Source organism: Balaenoptera borealis (genome assembly GCF_965194805.1).
Source record: "Balaenoptera borealis genome assembly, chromosome: 7".
Lineage (NCBI taxonomy): Eukaryota > Metazoa > Chordata > Mammalia > Artiodactyla > Balaenopteridae > Balaenoptera > Balaenoptera borealis.
In genome coordinates this window covers 94,293,973-94,306,932 of record NC_138864.1, presented here as the reverse complement: position 1 = coordinate 94,306,932, position 12,960 = coordinate 94,293,973, and the positions used below count along the sequence as shown (strand labels likewise).

The following is a 12,960-nucleotide window of genomic DNA, read 5'->3' as shown; positions in this document are numbered from 1 at the left end:
AGTTGGGGAGGTAGCTCTTTCAGCACTTCTGAATCCATGACGACTACAAATGTACACACCTAACACACTCCCACAGGTCTTTCACACGTCGCGAAAGCCTGACCACCTGGGAGCAGACAGGACTCGAGGAACAATCCTCAAAATCAAGGAACTGACTGGATTTCAACATGTGGTGAGAGAAAATGGGCGGGGCGGGGCAGGGCGTGGGGGGGGGGCGGATAGGAGCACTACAGACTAGCAGCTGTCCATTAAGTGGTTTAAAACTGTTGGTTAAAAAGCTGAATAAACAAATACACAGATGGGTCTAGTTCCTTGGGGATTCCGGAGTCTGAGGAGCCCCCCAAGCGGTGTCCAGTTGGGCCTCTCTTGCCGAGTCCGCGTGCAAAGCGCGCACTGGTTCCGCTCTCAAATGCCCCACACTCGCACGTGCCTTTCCCTCCCGTTGCTCCTAATGAGTTTCACCCGCGCGCCAGGTGCCCTGAGAGACTTACCTAAGGGATCTCAGGGTCTGCGGATAGGAGGGCAACTTTCCGTCCCTGCTCTAGCCCGGCCCGAACGCTCGGGGCAAGCGAGGGTCCACGCAGACGCTAGTCCCTAGGTCGGGGTGCCCGGGCGTCCGGGCGCTTTGCGGCCCGAGGGGCGGGGAAAGGCGCGCGGCAGACGTGCGGGCGGCGGACGCGGCCACCTAGTGGGTCCGGCCCGCGCCGCCGCCGCCGCACGTGCGCCGCCGCGAGCGCTGAGGGACGTCGGGACCCGCGCTCCCCCGGGGTCAAAGTCAACCCGGCGCGACCGCCCTCCGCTCGCCCGGGGCCTCCGCGGATTTACAGGTAAAAGCCAACCGAGAACACCTCCCTTTCTCCGAAAGGTGTCTGCGCCCCTCCCTCGTGCCCTCCCTGAAGAACCGGGAGGCGCGATTTCACCCCCAAACCCACCCTCAGAGTGGGGAGACCTTTCCAAAGCTGAATAAAAATAAGAGCAGGACAGACCCCGGGTGAAGCGGCTCCTGCTAACCGTGGACAGGGGAAAGAGCGCGATCGGGGGCAGCAGTCGAGATGCACGATCATCCTGAAGCGTCACTAGGGGCCAGGAGTTTCTTCGCTGGAGAAGCAGGACTGTCCCCTCTCCGCCTCCCATTCCAGAGAAGTACTTGTGAAATGTACGCTGAAGTGTCTAACTTTGAGACCAGAAGCGTGCACTTGCCCCACTGAGTAAATAAAGGTCAGCAGTAGTTGGATCAGTAAAGTTGGTCCAACCGCCAGATGTTCTCACTCTCGTTTCTCCTCTCGGGGGGGTGGGGGGGGAGGAGGGGTAGGAAGGAAGAGGAAGAGACAACAAACAAGAGAAATAAAAGAGTAAACGAACACAACTGGCGTCTCCGCACACATATTCCTCCAGCCGCGGTCTCGCCAGACGAGGCAACACTGGGCACATACAAAACTAAAAACCGTCCGTGAGGCAACAGCTACCTCCCCTCTCTCGACTCCCCCTTCCCCACATCACAAAGCAAAATGAAAAAGAACGAGCGGTGATGTTGGGTCCGGAACGCGACCCGGATGCCGAGCCGAAATTTGACACATGTCACACCCGCCCCGCCGCGCCGCACCGAGCGCAGCGACTGGGGCGAAACTTTGCCGCCGCCGCCGCCGCCGCCCTGGGAGGAGCGCGGAGCAGAGTAAAGGCGCACGCAGCCCGGCCCCGGGTGGAGGTGGCTGGGACGGGCTGGGGGGGCGGAGGTGAAGCGCGCCACAGTGAGGGCAAAGAAACTTACCGCGACCGAGGACGCCTGGGCAGCGTCCCGGGAGGTGGCACCCGCGGCGCCGAGGCAGAAGCTCCCAAACAACACACCCACGCGCGATTCCTGTCAGCTGCTGCCGCGAGTGGGGGCGCGCCCGGGGTGGGGGCTGGAGGAAGCCGCAGCTGGCGGACGCGGCCGCCGCATAAATAACCCGGACCGGCGCTCAAGGGCGGGCTGCGCGGGGCTCGAGCCGGGGCGCTGCGGCCGCCGCAGAGCTGCACGCGCCGGCGTGTCTCGCGCTTTCTTGGAGGCTCGCGCTGTCTCGCGCTGCCGCTCCCCCCACCCGGATCTGTGTGTGTGTGTGTGTGTGTGTATGTGTGTGTCTATGTGTGTGTCTATGTGTGTGAGTGTGCGCTGGCGGGCGCGCGCACCCGGCCGCGCGCGCGTGTTGTTGGCAATGCAAACTGTACACACGCTGCGCGCCGAGCCGCCTCTTCTCGGAGGGGCGGGCGGAGGGAAGGGACGCCTCCGAGGATTCTGAAGTACTGTTGGGCCACTTGTTTGTTTTTGTTTTACTTTGCGTTGTTATCGTTGACTGTTGTTGTTGATCCCCAAAGTGGTTTGGAACCAGCTGGTTAGGATGCCTGTCACCCCCATCCACCTATTTCCTCCCCCGGCTCCCCCAACTTCTTTAAGGGAGGGGGAAGCGCGGAATAGAATGTTGTTCGGATTTGCAGGGGAGCCTCCTGGCTGACGTCAGGTCCACCTGCTCTGTAAACAACTCGCCGGAGAACTTGTTTGTTCTGCGCCGGTTCCTCCCCCACCCCCACCCTTCTCCCCACCTCCTGCTCCGCCTCCTCCCGCTCGGCCCAGACGGCGAGTCGAGGAAGGGGGTTGGGGAGGGAGGAGAGAACAAAACCGTATGCTGTATTGGCAAAGCCGAGTTGTGTCTGCTGCTCCTTGGCAGTCCCCAAAGTACGTCCTCTCAGCAGACGGAGCTGCTGGCAAATGAAACAGGGGATTCCAAGCGAAGTGCAGGAAGCCTCGAAGGGATCCGAAGCCCTCGGTGGCAAGGAGTGAAAGTACTCGATAGTCAGAAAGGGAGACCCAAGAGTGCGTTAAAACGCTGATTGGCCTTTCTTTTCACGGTGTGTGCCTCCGCGGCCTGGGGTGGAGAGAGGCCGAGTGTCTTTCTCATTCTTCATTGTTGTCGTGGCTCCTGTCTCACTTGGGCCCGGGAGTTCTCGGGCTTCCTCGTGGTCGCACAGCCCTGCTCACCGGCTTGGGGCCGGGCTGCGGGCCGGCCGGGGCGGAGCTTGGAAGGAAGGGGCCGCCGAGCTAGGGCTCTTAGGGTCTGCGGCTTTCGAGACGGGCCCTATCAGTGACTGAGGGGAGCCAAGTAACCGGAATGAAAGGAAAGAAGAAACTGCCAGAACTGCCGTGCGCACTTCAAAGCCGAGGCGCCGGCGTGGGGAGTGCGCGGGCCTAGCTTCCAGAGACCGGGTCTCCGCTCCTGTCCGTGGGGTGTGACTCGGCCAGGTCCCACGCGGGACCGAGGGGATGACAAGGGAAAGGCCGAGGGAGGACGAGACGGGCCCGGGTGGGACATGTGACCCGAGGGGAGGGGGTGTACCGTAGCCCCTATTCCACCGCCGCTCCTGGCAGGCCGTTCCTCCCCGCAGGCCCTCACCAGCCCCTCCCTTGCCCGCGGGCCGCGCAACCCTCCACTGGCCGCGTCCCCCTCGCGCCGCGGCGGAGCCCGCCGCTCTGCCAGCAAATCAGTCGCGAAGCGTGGCGTTCCGAAAGGTGCTGAAACTTTCTTCCAAATAGCTGCAGACGAGAGGCCGTGGCGAACAGACCCCGGCCCCCGGCTTCTTCCCGGCCAACTTTAACATCTCCAGTGGCAGAAGAGGGGAGGGGGGTGACTGGGGAGACGGGCGAGCAGGACCAACTTATGCCTTTGAGTCTTTCTTTTCCTCAAAGAGCAGCGCGCCCTTTCTCTAAAGGGCAGAAGCGAACTCACACACACACACTTGGCACCAACTCTTCCCTCCAGAACCCGCAGTTCTCCCGCGGAGGAAGCAGCCCTGGCACCCACATCTATAAACACACCGTCGGGTTTTCTAGTGAAACCAATTAAGTCAATAAGCCACGGGGCTGGTCCTGGGAAGACGGCCCCTGCCAGGAGGACAAGGGAAGAGGTAGAGTTGGGCTTTGAATTGCGGTGCTTTCTGTGAGCTTTCAAAACTCCAGGCAGTCCGTAAGTGCTCTGCCTGTGGATTGTGTCGTCACTCTTTTTTAAATTGTCTTTTTTCGAAATGCTGGCTGAATAGTGGACAAATAAACCGAATTTTTTTAAAGATGGGAGCGAGGAGAGAAGGAGGGAGCAGTCATTTAAATTATAATACAAAACACCAGATGTAAATGACCCCACCTCGCCCTTCTGAAAGGTGGAGATCATTTTATGATAAGTAATTTGCGTTTATACTTCACAAGCAACCCTAAATAAAAAGCGGATTTTCTGAATTAACCTGAAACCATTTTGGAAAAGAGAAGAACAAACGGCGTCGAAATCCTTGGAGATCCGAGGATGTATCTTTCCGCTGGGTTTGTGGGTAAAGGCAACAGAACAGTCAAAAGGTCTACAGCTCCTCACTGTTTTTCCTTCTTCTTCCTCCCCCGCATACAACGACCCCACTTGCTTCCCTTTCTCTCTAGGGGTCCGACGGAGGAAGTGAGCGGGAAAGGTTTATTATAAATGAGTCTGGGCAACTTGGAAGAGAAGTTCAAGTTCCCAACGAGGAGAAAAGAAAGAGGGTTATGCTCTCGAGACCTGGAGAGGAGCGGATTTAGTTAGCCTTTCACTTTTCTGTACACAAAGACACGTTTTGGTGAAATTCACAGCCACTGACGTTTCTTTCCTGTGAGTACAAATAGCCAGGCGCCAAGAGGTGCAAACGGATATCTCAGTTGGAGGAGCATATCTTTCGCTACCGGCCGCGTACCCTGGCAGGGATCTTTCTAAGCGGGGCTGAGCCCGCAGCCCCCTTGGGCGCCCTGCCTAGCTTCGCCCCTGTTATCTATCTCCTCTTCGCCTGCTGCCATTCCCGGGCCACCCACTCTTCCCCCAGGGAAGACGCCCCGGGAGTTGAGAAAGCAGATCCTGCCAGGAGCGGCTGCCTTTGGCGGACCCCTCGCCCGCAGCCAATGGGCTGGGCCCGGGTTCGAGAGGTGAAAGTTCAGGCCCGGGGCTTGCGGCTCGCTCCCCCTCTGCCGTCGCCTCCCTCCCAGCCAGCGCCCCCGGCCACACTGCAGACCCAGCCCTGCTACCAGGGGCTGCCATGGTGGCACGTAGTTTGTTGATGGGTGGTCATAAAACATATTTATTTGCAATTCCTTTCCCTCGCCCACCACCCCCGCCCCGACATGGCCCCGAACACTGCAGGCTTTGTTCGCCTCGCTGCTGCCGGAGCCGGCCGGTGTTTACCGCTCTATGCTAAGAGACTCCAAAAAAAGTTGAAGTATAATAATAGGAAAACCGGGTTTCCGCAGCCGAGGGAAATGCTGAAAGGGCAAACAGCGAACGAATAGTTTTCTTTTGCACAAGTCACTGGTCAGCCCACTGGATCAAGGCAGCCTTGAAACGAAACACTGCATATCAGAGAGAGGAGGGAAGCCAAATTCTGTCCCTGTAGTCGCTGCGCAGGGTCGTAGCCACAGTCAACCCACAGTTCAAGTCTCCTTTGCAGCACGTGGGTCTGCAGAAGTCATTTAAAGAGGTTCCACGGGAAAGTTAAACGGGGCTACTGGGTAATTGGGGAGTTTCACCAAGTGGCCCTCTAAGTTCTCTCACTAAAATTTATTTGATTTCAAGTTTATTTTACGATGGAACCGCAAATCAACAAATTCCGAGCCATTGCTCTATTACGGTCCAAGCAAAAGATAAATTCGTTTGAAATGGTCCCAGCCAGCGCATCTTCAGCGAACTAAACCACCCCAAACGAGACTAACTAAAGCCTGGATGAAGGGAAGCAACTGACGCGAAATGACATGTATTAGAAACGTTGGTTAATGCTTCTCCGAGTGAACCGCTTGGATTTTTAGTTATTTGTTGTAAGAATATAATTATTCACACACTTAGGTCTGTTTTCTCCAGAACTTTCAGTTAAACAACAATTACATTTTTCTTCTTCAGAGTCGTTTCATTGGTGTAATTGTGACTAATACTTAAAAATGTAACTGACTGGAGAAAGATTGCTAGCAGAGAGGGAAAGGGGAATGGTTTTCTAAATCATTTTTTTTCCTATTAGAGATATCATCTTCAAAGTTGTATTACTCACTTCAAATAGACTAACAAAAGTCTTCTTTAAATGCAAGGTAAAACATTTTTCTTTTCACGTAGAAGAACGGGCACATATCAGGTTCCTATTTTTCACATCCACTACAGTTTTCTGAAGGTGAGCAACTAAACAGACTCCTTTTAGACATTCTCCTATCCTTACTCCCCTCCCAGACACATTTTTAGGAAAAAGAGAACATTCCAGTTTCACCGAAGTCAAATCAAGGATAATCTATGTTACGACGTTAAATTGAATGTAGAGGTTGCAAAATTGGTGGAGTTACACCACCATCTGTCGTTAAGCTTCGGGACTACAAAATTTGGGACCTTAAATCTTAATGAGCTTTCCCAACTTTTTTTTTTTTTTTTTTTAATCGCAGACTACTCTTTCTGTTTGTGTTTTTATAACACATGCCCTAAAATTACCTGGATCCTGAATGAACGAGTATGTCTTCATAAGCCCAATGCTTCTACCTGGGTTCTCTAGTCATCTCATCTTCAGAAAAACAAACAAAAAAAACAAAAATTAAAAAAACAAAACCAAAAACCCTTCATCTGCCAACCTCCAGATACAGATTTTTCAAATCATCTGTGGGACTGCAGATTTTCACCCCTCCTGCCTTCCTTGCTTCTAATAGGCTGTTGATAGGAAAAATGGAGCCTAAACTGCAGGGTCCACCCTCGTCCTGGAGTGAATAATAGGCTCTTAATTCTCTCTTGAATGTAACCTAGTTCTCTGGTAGTATATCTAATCTTGAAACGTGTAAACACAGCATATCTCTGCTAAGAGGCTGACTGTGAGTGTCTTTAAAAACTGATTGAAAGGCAGTTAATATCAGGTTCCAGTTCTGGTTGACCTTGCTGTGGAGACAAAGATCAATTGCTCTGGGCTAGAATCTTACCAAGGAAGCCTTTATCCAAATGAACACAGAAAGGGGACAATTCCTGGATAAAGAATTCCAATGCTGACTCAAAAGCCTCCATTAAGCAATGAAAACTCTTTTTCCCACAACACTCCAATGACACATATTTATATTACATCTATTTTTTTAAGTCTCTTCAAATATCTCAGTGTCTATAATACTGCACCCCTTTCCATGTTAGGGATTTGATTACCAAATTTCTATTTTCCAGAAAAGAATTTAAAACAAAATGTAAATGTACTTCACTAGAAATAATAGTATGAAGCTGAATCATACTAAATTGTCTATATTTGACCAAATTTGACCCACACAAATGAAAATTTCATATGCTTAAATTAATAGAACCCAGATTTTTTCTGAGACATATTCTGTCTCTGTAAGAATAAGCATTAGTTAAATTGCCCAATCCCTGATATTTACTTCCTGCCACATTGATTCAAATATGTTGAATTGCCTGGTGCAAGGGCCCTTTGCTTGTTGATGTTTCTACAATTAAATTAGCCTTAGAGTTTGTATATCTCTGAGTTACTGTGAAATTTTAGAGCTGAAGAAAACTTCAAGATATTCTAGTACACTCTCTTCATTTTAAAAATCATAAAGCAAAGGTCCAGAGGTGAAAGCAGGATCAAACAGCTAGTTAATAAAACTCTGATTATTATTATTTAACTATTTCATGTTTCTAAACATTCAATGACCCTCCTTCTTTACTCCACAAAAGACATTTTTGTCACACACCCCCATCTTTTTATGTTTTCTTCATATCCATCAAAACTGACATGGCTCAGTGGTACCTTTCTTTGGATATCAGTACAGTATTACAGATGGTTAGCTGTCATGTCATGTCCACTGTAATACACAGGAGAAAAAAAGTCTGATGACTTGTTTCTCTTGAAAGTCAGAGTCTATAAGATTTCTTCAATAATGTAAAGAGGTTCATCACTGTTGATTGCAAGTGTTCATCATAGAAAAACTGATGGCAGTAAGTGCTAACACAAACCACAGTTTATGATGTTTTTCAGGGTTAATAACCTTCAGGAACTCCTAGGGGAGCAAAAACCACTCCTAGGGGGCCTTCACTACATTCTTAAGAAATAAAGGCTATGAGACAAAATATAACCTTGATTTTGTTTAAGCTATGGGCAAAAAAAACTATATCAAGATCCTGCATCACTGTAGATTTTTATTTAGTTTAACAACTACATGGCTCCAATAACCATCATAGCTTACCCAAACAATGTACTTAAGTGGTTAATTGTCACAAATCATATAAAAGTTCATTTGTTCTCTCCTCCTTCCCCTTCTGCTCCTCCTTTGGGTTCTCCTTCTGTATCTCCCCCTCCTTTTCCTCCTTCATTTTCTTCCCTCTGCTGTGATCTTTGTTACCACCCTCACAATAACAACTTCCAAGATTCCCCATAGATGTTTCTCTTCTAAGCTCTAGGTTTATTCAATTGCTTAATGATAGCACCATCTGAATTGTGAAAAGCTACCAACTTGCCCTCTTCACTCCTTGGCCAGCTACTCCTTATGCCGTCTGATTAATGGTTAATGACACCTTAATCCACCCAGTTCCCAAAGCCAGAAGATGCCACCTCCTCCATCTTCTTATATCCAAGCAGCATTAGGTTTTGTTCACTGATACCTATTTAATCTTCCATTGTCCTCTTCCATCGATCCCCATTTCTTACCTGGTCATTCTTTATAACTTTCTCATCACCACCTTCCTGCTTTCAGTTCATCCTCCTCACTTCTTTCTAAAACATACCTAATATGTATATGTACAGCTGATTCACTTTGTTATACAGCAGAAACTAACACACCATTGTAAAGCAATTATACTCCAATAAAGATGTTAAAAAAAAACTATAAGAAAAAAAACAAAACAAAACAAAAACCTAAAACACATGTCACTTAGAATTATGCCAAGCTTCTCTATAGCTAATGGAATTTAATCTTAAATTCTTTAGTCTGACATAGCAAATATGTCTGGCAAGTATGAGATAGCTAATAATCTTTTTTGGAATGGATGAATGAATGAATGCCCCAGACAAATATATTTTAGATGTTAAGTATATTCTGTCAGACGTTGTCAGATATATTTTTAGCTGTGTATCACTTTCAGCAAATTTTAAGTCTACTTTGCTACCCAATCATTTGGTTAAAATAGTAAAGTAATAACCAAAGATTTTCATTATTTTTATATGAAAGAACTTACCAGACAGATATAAAACTATATTCAACCTTGTATTCAAATTCCCAACTGTACTGTTTAATGGCTCAACAAATATTTACATACTAAGCACTGTGGTAGGTATTCTGAGAGCTAAAGATATATGAGATTAGGTCTCTGTCCAGAGCTTATATTCTAGTAAGAGATATAAGATATATAAAAGTTTATTTCAATAAAACATAAATTTCAATACAGCATAAGACAGAGGTATATACAGGATACAATGAAACCAGGGAAAATACTTCTTAAGGCTATTTTTTTGTTTGTGATGAAAACTTAAGAAATAAATATATCTTTTAATCAAAAATTTATAATCAAATAGCAGCTTCAGAAAACATAATTTTTGGATAAAATTGCAAAGCTGTGGTAAAAACATGGTTAAATCAAAGACAATGGAGGGTTTAACAATTGTGACGAGGTATCAGGCAATCCCTTGAATTATTTCATAGTACTCTTAAATACAGAATGCACTTTTATGGAAAGACTACTTCTAATTTGTCATGATTTCACTCCAGGAAAAGAGTTTTATAATAGAAAAGAAAGAAAAAGCAAAAGAAAGTAAAAAGAACTGAAAAGAAAGTAAGAGAACATAAATATTTGGAGTTTAGAAGGGATTCACATGTTTACCTCTCTTATCAGCCTCTAACTCTGAAGTGAGGAAAGCACCTGATCCTGGGCCAATATGGTTCCCTGGGGACAGTCATAGGAAATTGCTGATTGGTGGGGGAAATCTGTTTCCCCCACCAATCACCATTTTCTGCCTCATCAAGGTGCATGCTGGTTTCCTTATGTGCCTCTTTTTTAACACCACTCTCACCTCATTAAATATAGTATTAGCCAATACTTTCCCAGTTATATACTACCTCCTCTCTAAGTTCTTCCCTCCACCCACATATTTCTGATTCTTTTTCATTTTAACTCAGGAAAACATTTCTCACTAATTCTGTCTCTATCTTTTTTTTCTTTCTCCCTCTCTTCCAAGAAAACACACAAGTGCACATACATACACACACACACACACACACACACACACACAATCATGGTAACATGCTTAAAAGCAGAACTAGTGATATAAGAGATCAAAGAACAGGGAAATTAACATGAAAATAGAAAAAAACTAGTACTATTAGCTTCTAAAACCTTGAAAGTCCCCATATAAATGAGCAGTGAAACAGACACTGTTATACCCCTCTGTGAGTTAAATCAATACAATCCAATTGGAAAGCAATTTGGCAACTTGTGTTGAGGCTTTTTAAACTAGTCCCATAGCTAGACAGCAATCCAAAAGAAATGATCTGAAATACAGATGGAAAAGCTTCATGCAAAAGCTGTTTATCATAGAATTATTTACAATAGTGCATATTTGGAAACAATACAAAAAGTCAACAATATATAATGTAGTCTAACCACTAAAACAATATTATGAGATGTTTTAACAACACATAAAATGTTTTAGTTATATCATTTGGTGGAACAATAGTATATAAAAATACAAAAAAAGGCCAGAAAGAAACATACCATTTTGGTACTGCCCTCTAGGCTGGCTTGCAATGATCCCTCCCCTCCCGAGAGGCACACTCCTGTGTAGTCCCCTCCCGCATTGTTTCAGGCTCCATCTATTTGGTGTAAGTGATGGTATGTCACAGTTGAGCTTGGGTTATAAAAGACTATGTGACTTCTGTCTAGGGCTCTGGATCTGTCCCTTAGGTCACTTGCTCAGGCAAGCTGCCATGCTGCCAGCAGCCCTGTGGAGAGGCCTATATGGTGAGCAAGTGCTGTCTTCGGCCAACAGCCAGGGATGAAGTGAGGCCTGCCAAGAACCATGAGAGTGAACTTGGAAGCAGATTTTTCTTTCCCAATTAGGACTTCTTGAAATGACTGCAACCCTGGCCAACAGCTTGATTACAACCTCATGAGTGAAACTGAACAAGAACCACTCGGTTCAACCACTCCTGGATTCCTGACCTTCAAAAACTAGGAGCTAAAAAAATGTTTGTTGACATAAAACTGTTAAGTTTTTTTTGGGGGGGGAATTTGTTACACAGTAATAGATGGCTAATATAAACAAGATAAGAAAGGTTATATTTAAATAATAGAATATCAGGTGATTTTTTTTTCCTTTCTATTTTTCATATTTTCAAATCCTCTGCAATGAAGATTTATTACTTTATAATTGGGAAAAATACTTTATTAAATAACTATTTAAAAAATTATGTTTGAAAAGACAGTGCCCTAAAGTACTTTTTAGAATTGCTACAAATTTAGTTCCCCTAATCAACATTCTCTAAGAAAACTGGATTTATCTCAAACATAGGACATAAATATAAAATTACATTTCAATTTTCCTTTGTACTTTATTTACTGAAGAGAGATATAAAGTAGTATTTTACATTTTGTGAATACAAATAAACAGCATATCCACATATGATAAGTATCTTTCATGAATTAGCAGGGTATCTGAACACCATTTACAACACTGTTTCTGAGAAAATGCATTCCAAGTTTTATACAACTCACTTACAACGTAATCTATTTTAACTTGGTATCTTCCTATACAGTTGGCTCTTCATAAGTAACCTTGGGTTCCACATCCTCAGCTTCAACCAACCGTGGATTGAAAATATTCGAAAAAAAACTCCAGAAAGTTTCAAAAAGCAAAACTTGAACTTGCCTCTCAACTATTTACATAGCATTTACACTGTATTTACAACTATTTACATAGCATTTACGTTGTATTAAGAAATATAGAGATGATTTAAAGTATATTAGAGAATTGCGTAGGTTATATGCTAATATTACACCATTTTATATAAGGAACTTGAGCACCCTTGGATCTTGGTATGTGCAAGTGGTCCTGAAATCAATCCCCCTCAGGGACTGAGGGACATCTGTACATGCCAATCAAAAAATCACACAGGTAAAAGACCTTTTAAGCTTTGATTATAGTGAACAGCATAAATGTTAAAGTACTTTCAGTCTTATTCCAGGTAAATGAATAAAAACAAACTGTGAACTGATAAAGTTAAGACTAGATTCTCACTTCATATTTGATCATAAGAAACACTGATTGTCTCTTGAGGTTTTCCTAATTAGGTTATAGCACAGTTACAGCAGTTGAGTAGAGGTCAATGCAAGTTTTAAATTAGTTTAGCAAAAATTAGCAAGTCAATAAGCATGTTTTTATCAAATTACAATAAACATGCTAAAACAAATAGATTGCCTAATCTGTTAATAATTATGCCTTTTCTCTTCATATTATAAAAACCTCAAATAACAATTTTATGCTCAGTTGATTTCTCAAAAAGTTTAAGTCATTAAAAACCATAAAAGTCAATTTTGGATTTTTATAATATTTTTTATATAATCAATTTTTGATTATATCTAGATTGTCTTATGGATTTAAATGTTGATAAAATACGTACATTAAATAATGTTCATAACATAGGAATATGCAGTGTGGGTACACTATTTAGTTATGTTGATAATAACCATGAGCATCAAGTACATTGTTGAGTTTACTTCAGGAAACTATTAAACAGAATATTATCATTGTGTTCATGATCATAAATACATATAGTTCCTCCCATAAGAATATATCATAGTATTAGACAGATAATTTTCTGCTAAAGCAAGATTTCATTTCCTTATCCAAAGATTCTCACATTTTCTGACTTATTTTTTGAAGTTAAAATATCTTTTCATTACTTCTATGATCCTTTGTCCATCATGTTGT

At 44.9% G+C, this 12,960-nt stretch overlaps 1 protein-coding gene across 9 annotated transcripts in view; it reads right to left on the bottom strand.

Moving 5' to 3' along the window:
• FOXP2 (forkhead box P2) overlaps positions 1 to 2,450 on the bottom strand; it is a 540,259-nt gene extending 537,809 nt beyond the window's left edge. For 5 of the 9 annotated variants that reach the window (XM_082400041.1, XM_082400036.1, XM_082400045.1 and 2 more), the window contains exon 1: positions 1,769 to 2,449. The gene's annotated coding sequence lies outside the window, so the exon portion shown is untranslated. Of the gene's footprint in view, positions 1 to 491; positions 1,205 to 1,768 lie in introns of all 9 variants that reach the window. The other 4 variants (XM_082400047.1, XM_082400037.1, XM_082400040.1 and 1 more) reach the window with 3 other exon arrangements.
• Between the last annotated feature and the right edge of the window lie 10,510 nt (positions 2,451 to 12,960).